The sequence below is a fragment of the Lissotriton helveticus genome, chromosome 9 (genome assembly GCF_964261635.1).
Source record: "Lissotriton helveticus chromosome 9, aLisHel1.1, whole genome shotgun sequence".
NCBI classification, from domain to species: domain Eukaryota; kingdom Metazoa; phylum Chordata; class Amphibia; order Caudata; family Salamandridae; genus Lissotriton; species Lissotriton helveticus.
Window position 1 is genome coordinate 219,843,641 of NC_136070.1, and position 19,439 is coordinate 219,863,079.

Here is a 19,439-nt window from a genome sequence, read left to right on the forward strand (position 1 = left end):
TTTGATGTATACTGAAGCCTGTCCATAAAGGGCCTTGTGGGCAATGCAGAGGCACTTGAACCTGGCTTGCTGTTTGATGGGGAGCCAGTGTAGCTGTTGCAACAGAGGTGTGGCCCGTGCCTGTCTAGGGAGTTTGAAGATCAGCCTGGCTGCATCATTCACAGCTACTTGCATCTTGCCTAACAGCTTTTCAGGTTGTTCAATATATAGCGCACTGCCATAGTCCAGATGGGACATAATTAATGCAGCCACCACCGTCCACAGGGTGGAAAATGAGAGGCGGGGTGATAATTTCCTCTGCTGTCTCAGCAGGCCCATGCAGGTCCCAACCACGGCAGACACTTGATCAGACATGTGAGTTTTTCATCTATTTTAATGCCTAGGCTTTTTACGACTGGAGCTTGAGACGGTATGGCGCCCAGATCCAGGGGCCAGAACAGGTCAGTCAATGGATTGCTTCCTGTGGTGATGGCTAGGACTTCAGTTTTGTCCGATTGACTTTGAGTGAGTTAGATGTCATCCAGTTGACAATGTATCTGAGGATATTTTGCACGCATGATTGGGCTGGTGAAGTACTGTCAATTTGGAGTCATCAGCGTAGTTGAATACCTTGCAGTCCATGCGAGCCAGGGCCACTACCAATGTTCTGAGATAGATATTGAACAGGAGTGGAGATAGTGCTGAACTGTGTGGGACTCCACAGGTTAATGTGAGAGGGGGAGAGGGGTTGGCCTAACGGCTAAGGCGCTCGACCTCGGACCTGGGGAACTTGGTTCGAGTCTCGGTAACGACGCCAAAACCCCCCTGTCATTCTGGGCAAATCACTTAATCTCCCCGTGCCTAAAATGAAAGTGTGTCCTCATGTAATGTAACTGGTGCTATGTAAAGCGCTCTGATAACTGATTCGGTTCAGTTCTAGTTCGCGCTATATAAAACTCTGCAAAAAAAAAAAATGTCTCTTTATTCGACACGCAGTCATCCATCTGGAACCTTTGAGTCTGGGCTCTCAGTAAGGAGGAGAACCTCTGATATACCATCCCACTGATACCCATGTCCCTGATTCTTATCAGGAGTTGGCTGTGGTTGACTGTATCCAATGCAGCCATGAGGTCTAGAAGAACCAAGGCACATGGCTTCTTGCTGTCGGCAGAGAGCCTGAGTTCATCCAACACCGACAGCATCACCAGCTCTGTGCTGTGGTGGGCCCTGAATCCTGCCTGCCGAACCTTGAGTAGCTGATGTTTCCGAATGATTAGGGACAGGGTTTTTAGGACATGCTGTTCCACTATTTTAGCCAAGAAAGGAAGTTGGGATATGGGCCTACAATTCTTCAGGATAGCGACGTCTGCCCCCACCTTTTTCAATAGGGTGATTACTCTGGCTTCCTTGAAGTTACTGGGGACCCTCTCAGTTTCCAGCAATAGATTGATCGATCTCTCCCTCTATCACTGGTTGAGCCATTTAAAATATTCTTGGTGGGCATGGATCTGCTGGTGAGCCTAACTTAATTTAAGCCGCAGTGCGGGACAAGGAGTCATGGTGTAGCCTCGGAGAGGAGGCAAGAGGATCCCTAATGTCACAATGTGGCTCATCCATAACCAGGGGGCTCTGGCTGGTGGAGGTATTATGTATATCAGCTAGGATGTCCTTTACTTTATCTAGGAAAAATGTCAGGAACCTATTGCAGTATTCTGGGCTAGCGACTGTTTACTGCGCCTGCTTTTGCTTGAGTTCCTTCAGATTTCAAAAGGTTTCTTTCTTGCTTGCTATCAGCCTCCATGATCCTGGTCTCATAGTACTTGGCCTTTCTTGCCATAATGGCTTTTTTGTATGTGGCTAGCCTGGCCCTGTATTCCTTGAGAACCACAGGGTCATATGACTTGTGCCACTGCCTCTCCTGTTGGGGTAGGGTCCATTTCTGCCGCCTTAGTTCCTCCGTGAATGAACCAGGGGCTCTCTTGACCTTATTCCTCACTCTTTCTCTGTGAGTAGGTGCCACCCTGCTGATGGCTGCTCTCAACTGGTTGGTGAGGGATTCACTCTGCTTTTCAAGATCCTCCGACCTTAATCTTCCCAGCGAGTTGCCTCCAGAGCATCCCCTAGGTTGCCTGCTTCAATTTTGCTACATCTTTGTATTGTTCTCCATTCGGGGGGGTTTTGTGTGGGGTGCCTAGCATCGGAGATCCAGAGCCTGACCAGGTAGTCGTCCAACCAACTACATGGTCTGATGTTCATCAGCCTAGCCGATGGCTGAGTGGACCAGATGAGAACTAGGGTATGTCCCTTCTCATGGAAGGGGGAATCCATGAGTTGCTGCAGCCCCAGTGTGGCCATGGCCTGTGACTTTTTGGGTATCTAGTCCCAGTGGTGGTTGAAGTCCCCCACCGACAGAAGTTACTGGTACCGGGAGCGTAGGTCAGTGACTATTTCAGTAAGAAGGTAGTTGAACCGGGGGTCAATAGAGGGGGGGCGATACACCACCATTATTGCCAGGCACGAGAATCCTAGTCGGAGTGAATTACAAAAGTCAGTTAAATAACCTGCGCTTAACTCTGGTAGCTTGGCACAAAGCAGTCAGGCTTTTTTAAAGGCAAAATGTCAAGTATTCATGCAGCACATAAACAGAATGTAAGTGAAAACTCCACACACGAAAAATCTCATACCAATTTAGAAACATAGAATAGATTTAAAAATGTTAAATGACACCAAAAGAAACATATTCCAATCAGTGAAGCCGGAGATATGCCATTTTTAAAATGAAAGTAAAAGAAGCACCAAAAAGATCTGTGGTTCTCTGGTCGTGTTGAACTGGGACAGTTAGACTTAACATCCTTGGTGTGGTCTTCTCTGAAACGTTTTCCTCCACAGTTCCTCTTATTTTAATTTTGTTTATTTTGGCATTATGTCTCTGTGTACTTTACCACTGCTAACTGGTGCTAAAGTGTGTGTGCTTGTTCCTGAAAACATGGTACAATTGGATTAGACCTGATTAGCATAGGAACAGATATGTCAAGTTTGAACTCAAATAAATTGCAATTTGAAATCCTCCTTAATGGTAAAGTTGAATTTTAAGTCACAGTTCTTCAAGCTGAAAATGCATCTTTTAGAATGGTGTCAATTTCTTGTCCTAATTCAGTGCATGCAGCCTGTGTACTGGGCCACTTGATTGAGAATAGGTTGCAGGTGCTTTTTGTGTATTCCTTCCAGCTGCTAGAAGGGGACGGGGCATGAGATGCTGGCGCTGTGAGAGTACACTGCTTACCAACACGATATCCTGTGTACAGTTGGCTGTGAATTCAGAGAGGTGTTGGCTGTGGCTTCAGAGAGGTGCAGAAACATTCATCACTCCAGTTGGATCCAGTTGGATCCAGATTGTAAGCTCCAGCCACGCTACAAGGGTAGCCAATGCCGCACGCCACACTGATCAGGTCCTTGCCCCCCATTTGACCACCATACTACTGCGGAAAGCCATCGGACAGGGACTCCAAGTCCCAGGGGGCAGTGCGGTCTCGCGGAATGAGTCTTCGCGCCAATTCAGTGCTTAAAACATCGGGAGGGCTCCCGCAGCGCAGGTCGCCCTGCTTCTTCTTTCACCCGCAGCTCCAGCCACACTACGAGGGTAGCCAACGCCGCACGCCGCACTGATCAGGACCTTGCCCCGCATTTGACCGCCATACTACCGCGGAAAGCCATTGGACAGGGACTCCAAGTCCCAGGGGGCAGTGCGGTCTCGCAGGAGGAGTCTTCACGCAAATCTGGCACTTAAAACATCAGGAGGGCTCCCGCGGCGCGGGATGCGCGCGGGCTCACCCAGGCCAAGGGCGGGCCCGTCCTTGCCCGTCAAAGCCCGGAACAGCTGGGCTGGGCTACCCCCCTGAAACTTCCATTTTTGACTCAGCCCACCATCCTCCTGTGCTGCTGTTTTACTTCTGAAGCCTTCCTGTCTTTACCTGTGAAGTCTGTGAAGCCTTCTTTGACCCGGGGTCCGTGGGTCCAACCGATGGAGCTCAGTAAGAGGCGTGAGGTGCCAGGACACCCCCATTGCATGCAGTCCCATTGAGAACTACCCCTCCCAGAATCATGTGCGGCACGCACGCTGCGCACCACATTGTTAGCGCCAGGAGGAGACTGGGCTGGGCCACCCCCCTTTCATGGAACTTCTGTCATACTGGTCAGCTTTTTTTGTTGTTGTTTTCACCTGAGTGACTTTGAGTACCTGCTATGAGTGCTATGAGTAAGGGTAAACGCATGGGGGGAGGGCCAGGGGTGGTAGGCACATTGGATGCCTTTTTGACACAGGCAGAGTCTGTATTAATTCATGAAATAGAGCTGACAGAAAGGAGCCACCCTGGGGGTTCTTCCACATCCTCCATTACTCTTCCCAGAGTCAGGCGTAGTAACTGAATCCCATGAGCCCCAACCTAACGAGCTGTCTGTGGCAGTTAGCACGCCCTCTCCCACACCAACATCCCCAGCAAAGACACTTACCCACCACCAAAAGTCATTACAACAAGCTGGTGGGGAGGGAAATAACAAAAAAGGAAGGCACGTGGCCTGCCCAAAACCACTCACCAGGTATGCAAGATTGCAAAAACAAAAGCAACTGCCCCGGGAAGTGAGGGTGGTTCTACCACTGTTAGAATTGGGGCTACTGAAATCTAGGTACCGAGTGATATTAGTAATCATGAAGATGTTATAGTCAAACTAGAAGAGAAAATTGCGGCTATGCTCAACCCACGGTTGATAAAGTTGTTAGCTAAGAACAAGCAACACCTTCTTCTCACAACCCCTAGGGAAAGTGAGGGCGTGTCTGACAGATTGGTTGGCCCAAGACCATCTAGTGTGCCAGAAGTTAATATCACACTGATGTGGCTGGCCGCCCTACCCTCACCAAAGCGAAGGTTCCCACTGCAAATTTACGGAGCATACATGCATCCACAGCCTATGTTACCCCCTGTAACGAACAAGTAAAGTGTCAAAATTTAAGGCAGTTATCAGGAGGTGTAGTGAGTGATAATAAGTTTCTCCATCTCCCATCAGAAGCTACACCTTATACCATTATCTTATTGAACGTGCCAATACTTCCCCCCAATGGCGATGAACATTGGTCATCGCTCAAAAATAAGGCCCTCAATTTGTTGAATGTTAGAACTGGGCTGGGTAACCATTTATTTAAAGATTTTAAAATGATTTGTAGAATTCCCTGGGTAGGGAAAACCCCAAAAACCCTTAAAGGAGACTGTCTGGTTCTGAGCTTTGGGTCCCAGCGCCTAGTAAGAACAATTCTAGATAGGGCAGGGTCGGGACACCTAAACAATGACAATATTATTATTCTGTCGCTAGGCTTCTTCTACAGGAATATTCCACCTAATTTAAAAAGAAGAGATGATCTTAGGAATGCAGCGCCACCCCCAGGACTCTACAATTACATGGTTCCCACTCACAATAGATTTGAGCTATTCTCTAGTTTGGATGATATTGATTGACTAGGTTCATGTATGGGCAATAATAGGCTAGTGCCCCCTACGGTTGTGTCAGGTGAGGGAGACCTGGCATTAGGCTCTGACAATTTAGGAGGTCCCCCCCACCAATACCGAATGGTCAACATGGGGATAGTAGCCAAGATGCATCTCTGGTGGGCAGGGCAGGGGAGTGTAGCTCTAACCCTGATGGTAACATTCTGAATGCAGGGGTAAATGGTTCCGTGGAATCATGTGATACTTGCAACTCGCTGGGTAAAGGCTGTAATCAAGGTACCAGTGTAGGACTCACACTAGCCTCATGGAATGTAGCTGGTCAAAAAATTGTTTGAGCAGAGTGGTCCGCCTTTATTGAGGGCCATGGTATATTGTTTTTTCAAGTAACCTGGGCGCTGGAGTATGTATTTCGACAGTGTTACTTACATTTTGTCAAGGTTGCAGAAGGTGGACAGCGTGGTAGACCAAGGGCGGGGCCTCATGATTTGGTTTAGACAATCTAGCCTCTACAAGGCGGAGGAGGTTTATATTATTTCTAGGGATATCCTTAGTCAGGATACAGACGGGGAATGTCCCTGACATTCTTATTATTAATGCCTACTCAAGGGGTTTACAGGGCGGGAAAGCTTCTCCCACAATTGATATTATGGATAGATTTTTAACTGAACATAGAGGTGATAATAATTTGATAATAGCTGGTGATTTTAACCATACGTTTGAACCCCTGGACCTGTATGATGTTAATCCTAGTGCAGAGGAGGATGTCCAGTGGTCTATTCCTTCGCTGGATCTTTCCCCAATTAAAAAATGGACAAGAGCAGCTTTACAGCTGAAAGTGCTCTGTTTGGAACAGGGCATTTGAGCTGTCAGTGCGAGATCATCCTCAGATAAGCAGGGCTAACATATTTTTAGCTCCGGTCTGCGTAGTAGTCGTATTGACTTTTTCCTGCTCAATAAGGAATTTTGGTCCAATTTAATTTATATGGTGGTCTGCGAACGCATGGAGAGTGACCATAATCCGCTAGTGCTCACACTTCAACCTACATGTTCTTCTAGTGGTATTGGCATGGAACCAGGAAAAAATCATGTGGAGGCCCTATTGACAAATGATACGAGAGGAGTTAAATGGGCAAATGTGATTAAAAAAGAGGAGCACTTGAAGCAAATGAGTGGTTTGATGGTCAATGCATTGGGTACTTGTAGTATGTTATGTGTTATGTTATGCTACAGTCATGTGTTTCTCAGGAAGAGCTTAACACCATAGTCACGCAGGTCCATGAGGATCTATTTAATATGCTAAAAGGTTTTTTTTATTTCGAAAGCAAAAAAAACCCTGATTGATTCGGGGTTTAAGGCTGCAGCATGGTGTTACACTTCATGTCGTACGAAATATAGAACCATAGCTAGGGAAATCAGGTCACAGAATAGGGACGACATTCCAAGGGCCAGGGCTGAGTATAAGGCACCCCAATAGCGTGCCAAAAGAGCCTGGGATGAACAACACTGGTCAGAATTGATTAAGGCCTGTTCAGGGAGGAATATGACTACCTTCTGGCACCTGGTAAAATGGGGGAGTGGGGCACCCGGTAAGGTGCCCATAAACTATGTAGATCCAGATCAGTGGGTATCGCATTTCAAAGGTCAGTTTGCACAAAATGGGAATGACCAAGTCTGCTTTGATATGCCAACTCCCACGTCTACATTGCACTTCACTAAGAAAGATTTGGAAAATGCTTTATCTTTAGTGCCCAGAGGGAGGGCCCGATTGTATTCCCGCTGACCTGTTCCTTTATGATACTCAGAACTGGGCTCAATATATCCAGCTAACTGTGAATGCTATCGCAAGTGGAGCTACCGTGCCCAGTACTTCGGCAGGAGCATAATTACTCCCCATTTATAAGAAAGGGGATCGTTCACAACCCGGTAATTAAAGGCCGATAAGCCTTATAGACTGCATACAAAAGGTGGCGGCTAGGCTAGTACTGAACAGAATCCAGGCCTGGATAGAGGATTGTAACATTCTGTCTCCTCTCCAGGCGGGCTTTTGTGCTTTTACTAGCACCATAGACCAGGTGTTCGGGTTCGTTATGATATATTGGCGTACTCTAGTACTATGGGGAGGTACAATATACGCAGCATTTGTCGACCTTAAGTTGGCTTTTGATCTTGTCCCCGTACCAAGATGTGGGAAATCTTTTTGGCGTTAGGTATGCCACGAGATCTTCTGGCATTTTTGATGAAGTTACATGTCGCCAACTATGCACAGGTGAGATGGGATGCTCAGGGAAGTACTACCAAAAAGTTCCCTGTTGAGAAGGGTGTTAGACAAGGGTGCGTTTTAGCACCAACTCTCTTCTCATTATATATTAACGGGGTAGTGTAATATTTCGAGTAACATCCCAAGGATGCTCCATCATTAGCCGGGATGAAGATACCGTTGCTCATGTTTGCAGACGATACCCTTATAATTTCAAAGACACGGAAGGGCCTTCAGTGTGCTCTATCAAGATTATTTGAGGAGTCCTGTCAGTCAATGTAGATAAAACAAGGTACATGGTCCTACAAAAACACAGGACTATTAAGGGTAGGGTCGAGATGAAGGAAGGTACTCTGGAACAAACCAAGGTTTTTACCTACCTAGGGGTAACCATCGGTAAGAAACTAAGTTGGAAGCCTCAAATAGATTTTCTCTCCATCAAGCATGCCCAACTTTCGGGAGCCTTGCTAAAGGAGCACCGACTATCACACACTAAACCTATTGCTCCAGCACTACAAATGTATTCGTCAAAGATTAGCGCCTCGATACTGTATAAGGCTGAATTGTGGGGTTATGCCAATATAGACTTATTGGTAACAGCGCAAAATACATTTCTAAGGTCATTGATTGGCCCCCCAATCCACCCCATTGCTGCCTTTGTTTTTAGATCTGGGCTGCTACTCTATTGAGGACGTGGCACATTATAGGTCTTTTGTGCCAAGCTACTAGAGGGTTAAGCACAGTTTAATTTAGAGACTTTTTTGGTTCACCCTGACATGAATTATGGTTGTTGTTTGAGAAGAATTTACTTCACCCTCAGCCAATGACCCTATTGCTTACTTTGGTATTCAGTGGTGGGATCCAGTACTTCTGTTTGTGCAGTGTCATTCACTGATTTTGTGTAACATAATAATGCCTAAAATTATCTGATAACAAATGTGATTTTTTTTGTCCTAAATTCTCCTAAGTTTTGCAAGCACCCTGGAGGAGAGGTGGACAGCTGTCCTCTGGAAAACCTGTCCCCACAAGAAACTGGAGGGCAGGAAGGCTAAAAAGGGGAGGTTAATCTACAGCTGGCCAGGTTGAAACTGGAGACAGCCAAGGAGTAGGAGGCTACCAAGAGGGCCTTGGAGGAGAGATTGACAGAGGAGAAGAAGGCTAATCGAACCTTGGATGAGAGGGCTTATGAAGTGAGTCTTAAGGAGCAGGTCTTCAAAGCCAAGCAATGCACAGGGTCCTGCAGCAATGGTAGCAGCGATAGCCCAGTGTTTAGTGAAGTTGTGGTAAATAACATTGACGAGCGGTTTGTGGCTTATGAGTTTCCCTTTGATATGTACAAGGTCCCTGAAGAGGATTAGGGAGCCAGTCTCTGGAGGAACATTCCCAGTGAAGGGAGGAACGCACTGGATCTAGAGGCACATTCTCAGTGAAGGCAGGGAGGTACTGTTGCCCTAGGGAAGGGAGACATGATGGAATATCCACTCATGAAGGATGCAATTGTCAGGAAGTATGGTGTTTGGTGCATGAGTGAGACCCATGGAGCAACTCTGCACATTTTCTTACATTGCCCTCTTTCTACACAATAATTCTTTTTTCTAATGGCATGTGCACATCATAACATTTGCCTTAAGCCATATCAATACCTTAAAAGTGATACAGTTGCCCATTATCCAGGAGAATACTGTGCATAGTAATTTTCATTCCAGATTATACCTACTTGAAAATAGGCACAATGGCTTAAGAATCTCTTCTAAACTCTTGCGCCCCCCACTCGCCCACTCCACATTACCTCAAACAACATCAGAAAAGGAAAAAGATGAGAAAAAGTGGAGTATAACCTGGATGGTGAATCAGAATTGAAGATGTTGAGAGTCATGAAAAGGTGTAATTGTTAGTACAATCGATTTTTGGTGTCATTTTGGATGCCAAAGATGTGATTTATAACTAAAAGAGTTGCAGAGACCTAGTAGTAGGGGCACCCCATCATTTGAAGGCCCCAGGAAAGATACAACACCAATGGACCGCACCTGTATTTGAAGTTCTTGTAATCGTCTCTAAAGATATCTGCCATTCTCTCTATTGTGAGCGCTCCCAGAGGCGGGAATGCCATTGGGTCAATCCAGGTGCATCTTTTTTCTTCCATGCTGCTGCAATTGCCATTTTAGCCGCCCCAAGACAGGCATACATAATCACCTGATCCTCCTTCATCTGGTACTTTAACCCCTTCCATGCTGGTGACGAACCCCAGCCGTCACGCTCTGCGGTGCTCGTGTGCGGATGACGGCTGGGGTTCGTCACGGCCCGCCCTGTTCATTTGTTTGCCGCACAACGGCGGAAACGGGCCAGCATCGAAGGGGTTAAGCAAGAATCTCTGAGTCCCAATAGTGCAAAGTCTGATGTGACTGGAACTGGGTATCGTAATGTGTCTTTTATTTGTGCGAGAATCTCCGCCCAAAAGGGACGAATCGTCGAGTAATCCCACCAAATATGGTGAAAGTCTCCTAATAGGCCACAGCCCCTCTAGCATAGATGAGAGGACTCTAGGACGATTTTTTTTATTCTCGTAGAGTATAGATACCAATCATAGAGTATCTTGTAGTGTGTTTCCCACATACCCATGGAGTGGTTATACTTGGTAATATCCCTCCAGAGATATCTCCACTGTTCAGTGCTAATCTCCCTCCCTAATCTATGTTCCCAGAGGCCTATATGTCAGGCCACGTAGAGAGCAACAGCGCATATAGGAAGGAGATCACCCCTATTGAGGATCCCTCCCTATGCAGAAAGGTTTCTATTGGAGTTAGTTCGCGTTTGACTGCTGCTCTAACCAAAGGCTGCAGCACCCAATGTTTAAGCTGGAGGTAGTGAAAATACTCAGAGGGGGAGGTGACAATTGCTCTGGCAATGCTCGAAAGTCAGCAAGTCATAATTATGGAAGAGATCTGACAGTGTGAAACAGCCACGCTCCTGCCAAGTATCAAAGGGTCCCAGCTGGACCGCCGGGGGGAACTCTGGGTTAAAGTGGACTGGAGAGTTTGGGCAGCTGCCACTATGACTGTGTCCCATACCTTGACAGTGGTCCAAGTGGGGGTACTCAGATATGTGTTCCAGGGTCTGTCCTTCTTTGTTTTCCAAAGCACGTTCCAATTCATCCTGACGACTATAGCCCTATCTAAATGCAGCCAATATTTGTCAGATTCCCTCAGTGACCATTTAGTAATCACCCACAATTGTGCTGCCTTATAGTAAAGAAAAATGTCAGGCAGGGCCACTCCTTTCCCCTTCAGTAGTCTTAGGAGAGTGAAGGATAAACGCACCTTCCCATTCTGCCAGAGGTAATGGATAACTAAAGTTTGTAATTTGGGGGAATCGTCATTTTAATCACATGCCACAAGATGTAAAAGGGCTTCCATTGTTTAAGGTCTTGTTGCAGCTGGAGTAGTAAGGGGGGACATTTTGCCCTATATAGCCCCTCCAGTGGGGCTGTGATCTTGATGCCTAGATAGGTAAGACTGTGTTTAGCCCAGTGGAATGGGGAAGACTTCACCATTGAGCTCATCTCCCCCTCTCGGAGAGTAAGATTTATTATAAAGGACTTGGACAGATTGACTCGCAAGCCTGCCATGCCCTCATATATTCGAAGTTCTTCCTGGACAGCAAGTAGAGAAGAATGGGGTAAACGTCATCTGCAAACAGTGATATCTTGTGTTCATCGGAGCCAAACTGGATCCTCTGTATCTCTTGTGTCGCTCGGATTCAGGCTGCCAGAGGTTCAATGCTGAGAGAGAACAGTAACGGAGACACTGGGCACCCCTGTCTCGTCCCCCTGCCCAACAGGAACGCAGATGAACTGACTCCATTAACCATCACCCTGGGTCGTGGTTGGGTGTAGTTGCCTCTAGTCATTATATTAAAGGCTTTGCAGAACTAATAGTGATGTCGCAACTGAGAGAAAAAGGGACAATTAACCTATTGAATGCTTTTTCTAATCCCAACAATATTGCAATGATTCGGTGTCCCAACACCTTTATGATCAAAAGAAATACCCGTTGAATATCATCATTAGTTTGTCTGCCTTTTATAAAGTCTGATTGGTCGGGGTTGATGAGTTATGGCATCATGTCTTCTAACCTAGTTGGCAGAATCCTGGAATACAATTTGGCATCCAGGTTTAGCAATGCTATCAGCTGATAAGAAGAACAGAGTTGCACGTTTTCCCCTGCTTTTGGTACCACCATGATCAGGGCTTCAAACATCGATTGGGTAACAGCTATATTGGCAGATATAGAGTTAAAATGATGGGTCAGGTGCGGTGTAATCTCTGATGCAAAAGTTCTATAAAATTTAGCTTTCAAGCCATCGGGCCCTGGCGATATATGAGGTTTCAGCACTGCCATTGTTGGCCGTATTTCTTCATAAGTAATAGGTGCCCCCAGGAGAGTATTCTGGGTGGGGGTGACTTGTAATAGATATATCGAGTCAAGGTAGGCTATCTGGGCTGTGCTATCTGCAACATCGGCCCGGTATAGCTCACCGTATAATGCCCCAAATAACCTGGCTTTATCCTTCTCCGAGCTTTCAGATGACCCCTATTTATTATTTTTCTCTCTTCTCCCTCAGTTGCCCCGTGAGATGTGCCCCAACTTTATTCCCATGTTCGTAGGAGATGTAACGCAGGTGTTGGAGTGTGGATTCTGCTCTGTTGGTATAGATTGTATTGATTTCCCCTTTCAGTGCAGTCAGTGTACATTGAAAAATACATGTGGGCATTAATTTACGTGTTCATTCCACTTCTCTGAGGTCTGCCTCTAGGGCCTTCCACTCTCTTGCCTTTTGCTTTTTCAAGGAGGAATTGAGATCCAGACATTCACCCCTCAAGACTGCCTTGAAGAATTCACAGTTATTCGAGGGAGTGGTGTCCTGCAGTGGATTCAATTGGAAATATTCTTTGATTGCTGCTCGTAACTCATTGTGTAATATCCAGTCACAAGTTAGGGAGGCAGGTAAGAACCACCTAGGCTTTGACCCCCCAAGTAAGACAGACGGATACTGGGCGTGATCTGAGATAGTGATGGGGTGGATCTTTGGAGCTCGTAAGGCACCCAAGAGGCATTGACTGAGAAATACGTATTCTAGGCAGGAGTATGTCTGGTGTACATGGGAAAAGAAGAAGTCCATTGTGGTGTGGTAGAGAGTTCTCCAGGCATCTCTGAGTCCCATATTCTAAATGGCCTGTTAAAGACCTTTGGAGTGACTGCCAGTAGGGGGTGCAGTGTGGGTGGGAACTATCAAGGCCGTAGTGCCATGTAAGATTAAAGTCCCCCATGAATACCACCGGACCCTTTGCAAACCCTCCCACCATGGGTAACAAAGTGGTACCTAAAGCGAGTGGCCAGTGCGTATGCTGATACAAATGTGCATATTTTCCCCCTTAAGCTGCCCTTTGCAATAACCACTCTTCCCTCTTTAACTGTCTTGACTCCCTCTGTGTGAAATTTTGTTGCAGCGTGGAACAGCAATGCAACCCCTTTCTGTATTAGTCACAAAGAGGTTTTATAAACCAGGGGGGAACTTCTGTGTTTCAACTTGTGGAAATCTACTCTTTTGAGATGTGTCTCTTGCAGTGCCACAACATCAAACTGGTGATCTAGCAAGTATTTCAAGACCTTCCGGCGCTTAAGTGAGTTCAGCCCTTTCACATTCCAGGAGGCTACAGTAATCATTTTAACCTATTTTATGCCCCTCCCATGAGCCCCTCCCAGCCTCTTCTGAACCCTCAGTGCCGAGTAGTAGGCCTCTCCCTCCAGGAAGCCTCTTCCCTTCCCCAAATCTCCAAACCCTACACCAAACCATCATGTAGCGTCATGTCACCTTCCCCAAAGAATATAACTAAAGCCATTATTATTATATCATTATTATTATTATTTTCCTTTGAACCCCCAAAGAAAACCCTTTAAACTTATGAAACCAAAACCAAACCCATTCAGTATTAGTGGAACATTCAGTCCCATGTCAAATAGTCGAACAAAATAGAAAGGCATTTCAATGGGCATCTCAGTCAGAGCCCATCGCCAGGGCAAAATGATAGCAGCAATATGTTGAACCACTGCTCCTCGCATTTGCAGTATGTGACGCCGAACAGTACCACTGACCCCCAGGGACCTCACATTGACCAGTATGTCCCCACTGGACAGAGATCAGGTGTCCTCTATCCCCCTCAGGTCACCGGGTGTCCCAGGGCACATCCCTCAAAGTGTCCTGCCCAGAAAACCAATGTCAAGGAAGGGGATGCCTAATGTCCTTCTCTTCATTTCTTTGGGTTCCGCTCTCTGCGCTTGGTCCACCACTGGAAGCTCCTCCCCAACTTGGTGCTGTCCCCTTGTGAGGGGTTCTAGTCACCCGCAGACTCGGAGTGTGGCAGTCCTAGGATGTCAATGCCCTCCACCGGTTCCGTAACATGGCACGATTTATTGTTAAACTCAAAAGTCAGACCAAACAGAGAGTTCCAACAATGTCTGTATCAATCTTGTCTCAGTTTTTTACTCACTGGACTGAATTGTTTCTGGCATAGTAGGCTTGACTGCGCCGGGTCCTGATACAGCATGCAAGAGAAGCCCTAAAAGGTAATAGTGTCTTGCTTCTTGGCCGCTTGGAGTATGGCCTGCTTTACCTTGAATGATTGTACCCTGACGAGGATATCGCAGGTGCGTCATTGCTCTCCGGGTGCCTGACAGTGACGACCCATGTGGTGAGCTCTCTCAGCTTTAATTTTCAGCTGATTCATTCCCAGCAACTCAGCAAACATGCCTTTAATAAAGGCCTCTAGATCAGGCCCCTCTGCTCCTTCCTCTGGGTCTCCAATTCTGTGTTTATCTCATCTGGATCTGTTTTCCAAGTTCTCTTCAGCTGGGCCAGTTGAAGGTGGGTGTGGAGGTCCTGCATCTTGCCGTGAGTATCCAATATGCTTTTGTTGAGCACTTGAGATTGGGGCTCCACTTCAAGTAACCTGGTACCAATGGAGTCCACATTTTGCTGGATGGAGGCCATGTGGTTGGTGAGGTGGCTTTAAGCTGATCCATTGAGGTGATTATATCCATCCTGAGTTCTGTGCGGAGTTCAGTTTTGAACTCTCTCAGAGAGGCCAGCAGATCTTCTTTGGTAAGTGCCATGTCTTTCTTCCTTTCCCTGGGTTACTGGGTATCCTTCTTCTCAGCAGGGACAAAGTAACTGGACACTCTACTTGAGCTCTTTTTTTGTGGCATAAATGTGGCTGGAGGCTCCACCACACGTGAGAGGTCGGACTTGCCACCTCTTTAAGGAAGATAGCCTTTTCCCTCTGCTCTGAGTACAGGAGTTGAACGCCTTCCCGACTCCCCTAGGAAGGAGCCGTCTCCAATGTGCAGGAAGTATTTCTCTCACAGGCCCCGGTTAAACACTCCTCGTGGCGCTCACCACGTCAGGGAAGGCAGGGTTAAGCTGTATTTATCTTTGGCGCTATTGTGCTGGGTTTGTCCTGCTGTCTACCTGATTACGGGCCTCGAGATGCTCAGTTGTGTCCACATAGGTGTTTGAGGAGCTCTACTACAGACCTACCAGGTGTCATCTAGACAATAGCCCCAATACTGCATTCTAGGAAGGAAGGAAAATATTCTCCATTCAGCTAATGTAGGAGGAGAAAATATCTGCCCAGCCTGCTTTGTTGGATGCTGAGCCGTTAACACGGACGAGACAGGAGATACCAGCACTAATTCCAGCAGGTACATTGCTTACAGCACCTGGCAAAGGGCCTCGCTTGCGATATTGCCGGCATCACTCTAAGCACTCTACTGTGTGTAACGGTGATTTAATCAGGCACCCCTCATTTTAAAAAAACAAACTGTGCCATATTTTTATGATATATTAACTGGGACACTCGCAGATTTCACTCACCCTGCAGCCACCAGGTCCTCACGCGTTCTCCCCGGTCCACCACGGATACTTATGATTGAGTGGAGGGAGATTAACGCAGACCGGAAGTGGTTGTAGGCACCAGCGCTGCGTTCAGAAGTCTAGTGGTTGAGACTGCCAGTACTTAAGGATGCTAGCCCGGATGCGCAGCGGGCGCGCCGCTGGCTTGCCGAAGATGCGCCAAAGGCAAGCCCGTCTGCGCCCGTCCACGCCTGGCCTAGGGCCACAATCCCTGGCCCGATTAACCCCACCAAATCCACACATACTTTATCATATTCCAGCAATCAGTTAAAAAACATTCGCCTCAATACCACTTCTCCTCTCTGTGTTCAACGACACTCATGCTTGTCCGGGGACACAACCACATTCAAATGCCCTTCCTGCCCCTTCACACTGAAACCGTACGCTAAATTCAGCCCATCCCAACCCCAACGGCCTCATGCTAACCCCGCAAACATATTAGCAGCCCTTATAAACTCAAGATCCCTCCCCAAACACAAATATGAATTAGCCAATTTCCTCACCCAGCACAACCTAGATATTTTATTCATAACGGAAACCTGGGGAGACCTAGCTTCTGGCCCAGACTTCTGCGCCGCCACTCCTGAAGGGTACAGTAGAATCAGGCTAGACAGAGTTAAAAAAAAGGAGGTGGCCTGGCCATCATCTACCGCAAAAAAATCCCTGACAAGGATAGAGCCCGTCCCTACCCCTACCTGTGAAGCACTAACCTTCAATATAAAAATAACCCACTCACAATCCTTCAAAGGGATCTTACTATACCGCCCCCCAGGCCCATGTCCTGACTTCATTTCCTCCATAAGCAGTCTCCTGGAACCAGCAGCAGGGGAGGAGGACTTTACCATCCTAGGTGATTTCAACTTCCATCTGGAAAATCCAGAAGACAAGGACACCATGGCCTTGCTCTCAGAGTTAGAATCCATCAACCTTCACCAATTGGTCATTGGCCCCACACACAAAGTCGGTCATGCCCTTGACGGGCTTTTTTCAAATAACACTAAGCTGTTACTTAGAAAAACCCTACCTCTCACCTGGACAGACCATTGGGCAGTCCTTTTCAACCTTGATGTCAAGATAGTCCCCTCTCCTCTCCAGCCCAAACACACCACCCATTTCAGAGCATGGGGCTCCTTAGATCAGCAGCTCCTTAAATCACTACTAGAGGCTTCTAACTATCCGCCCACCCTGGATCCCATCCTAGCCTCCTCCAACTACCTAGACTGACTAAATAAGGCACTTGACACCGCTGTGCCCACAAACAATCTCTCCAAAAACAGAACAACGGCATCAGCCCCGTGGTTCTCAGAAACTTTAAGGCTCGAGAAACAACGATGCCGGAACTTGGAGAGACGATGGCGGAGAAACTATGACCTCTCTGACAAATCCCACTACAAAACTGCGTTGTCAGAATATAAACATCTTATCATATCAGAAAAAAGTAAATATTACACCAATCAAATAGAATCGGCACAAGATTCCACCAAATTACTTTTCGAAGTCATCACTAAACTATCAGGATCCAAAATCAACTCCCCTCTAGCACCATCCCAAGACCTGTGTAACTCTATAGCCGGGCCTTTCAAGACAAGGTTAATACCATTTATGACAACTTTACCTCCCATTCAAACAAGGAAAAGCCGGAGGCCGCCAATACTGAATCTAGGGCACTCTCCTTACCCCAATTCAATCAGATCGTGGCTTCACAAATTCATGATCTCGTCCTCACAATCAAATCAGGTTCTCCCGATGACTCATGCCCCATCTCAGTATCCAACCTCATTCCTGATATGCTAGCCCCCAAACTAGCCGAAATATGCAACGATATGTTTAACACGGGTATTCATCCAGCTACCTGGAAAAAGGCAATCATCAAACTCCTCCTCAAAAAACAACACTTAGACCCATTGGACACCAAAAACTACCGACCCATCACAAGTCTCCCCTTACCCGCTAAAATCTTCGAAAAGATAATAAATACACAACTAGCTCACTTTATCAAAGAAAACAATCTCCTCGATGAATCACAGTTTGGTTTTAGTAAGGGCCATGGCACTGAGACCGCCCTCATTAAAGCTGCGGACGAGATCAGAGCCACCCGGGACCAAGGAGGAACAGCAGTGCTTATTTTGCTGGACCTATCGGCAGCGTTTGACACGGTCGACCATGCCACCCTGATCGACCGTGTTGCAAACATAGGCATTAAACACAAGGCTAAAGATCTTCTGGCCTCGTTTTTGGCCAATCGCTCCCAGCTAGTGAGCCTTGGCGAATTTAATTCCCCTTCCTTCACCCTCCCATGTGGAGTACCTCAGGGATCATCCCTAAGTCCGACACTATTTAATATCTATGTGTCGGACCTGGCCAAGATCATCAAAACCCATGGGATGGGGCTAACCACCTATGCTGATGACACACAACTAGTGCTATTATAAACAAAAAGGAATCCACTAGGTGGAAGGCGGTTGTTACCACAATGGTGGGGAGCAACCAGTGTTGTTAAAATACCCCTCACACACCAACAGACCCCTTGGTGTCATGCTTCATCATCGGGGTCTTCGCAAACCTCTACGGGATGCGGCGTGCTACGACTTCACGACTACGCAGGAGCACTTTCCTGTGAACTATGTGTTTGGTGTGTGTGAGTACAAAATGTGAGTGGTGAGGTGAAGGTGAGAAATTAAAAAATACCTGGCACGTGAGTACCAAAAAAATGTTATTTAGTCTCCGGCTGGTATTGTTAAAAGAGTGCTAGAGTGGTTGTGGTTTACTAATTAGGGTAACCCAACCATGTTAGTGCGTCGACATGTTTCGGAGTTAAAGAACTCCTTCTTCAGGACGAGGATATGCACTACTTATCCCCACCTTACTCACATGTGTGTAGATTTTAAAGTGTGCTCTACAAAAATAAGATAAGGATGACAACCCACCAAAAGAGGAATCTGGCAGACCAGTCTGTGTCACGACCTACAGCCCTGTGTCGAACCAGGTATCTAAACTGGTAAATAAACATTGGCGCATCCTGACAAGTGTGAGTCTAGATCTGGAAAAACCCATCTTTGCCCACAAGAGGGGAAGAAAGCTGAAGGATATCCTGGTCCATACAAGACCCCAAACCAATGTAATACAGCAAACAAGGCTGAAAGGACTACATGGGCATTACCCGTGTGGGAATTGTAACAACTGCCACCTGACTGAGAAAAGCTTGACTCTAGAATTCAGTAATGGCGAGAAGTGGGAACAACGTGCTGTTACGAATTGCAACAGCCGTAATGTTGTGTATCTCATCACATGCCCTTGTGGAAAAGAGTATGTGGGAATGACCACACGTGCAGTGAAAACTAGAATTAATGAACACAAGAGCAATGTGAGATGCAAAAAACAAACAACGAAAATGGCATCCCATTTCCTAGAAGCACAGCACTGTGTAAATGACATACATTGGACTGTTATTGAGCAATTGCCATCAGAAAGAGGCTTATTTGAGAAAGAACAAAGATGGGTGTTTCGTCTGGGCTCAGATGTGACTGGGTTGAACGACTCCATTCCATGGAACCAACTACGCTAAAGAAACCCGACTACTTTGCCAAGTACGCCAATAACTGATAGCCACCCACTTCAGTAACTGGTAACCCCTGATATCCAACTGCATGAGTTTTTTTCCCAAAACTCATTACCTAGGTGAACATCCTCGCTAACATTTATGCTGTATAAACCATATCCGCAGCAATAACTGTACC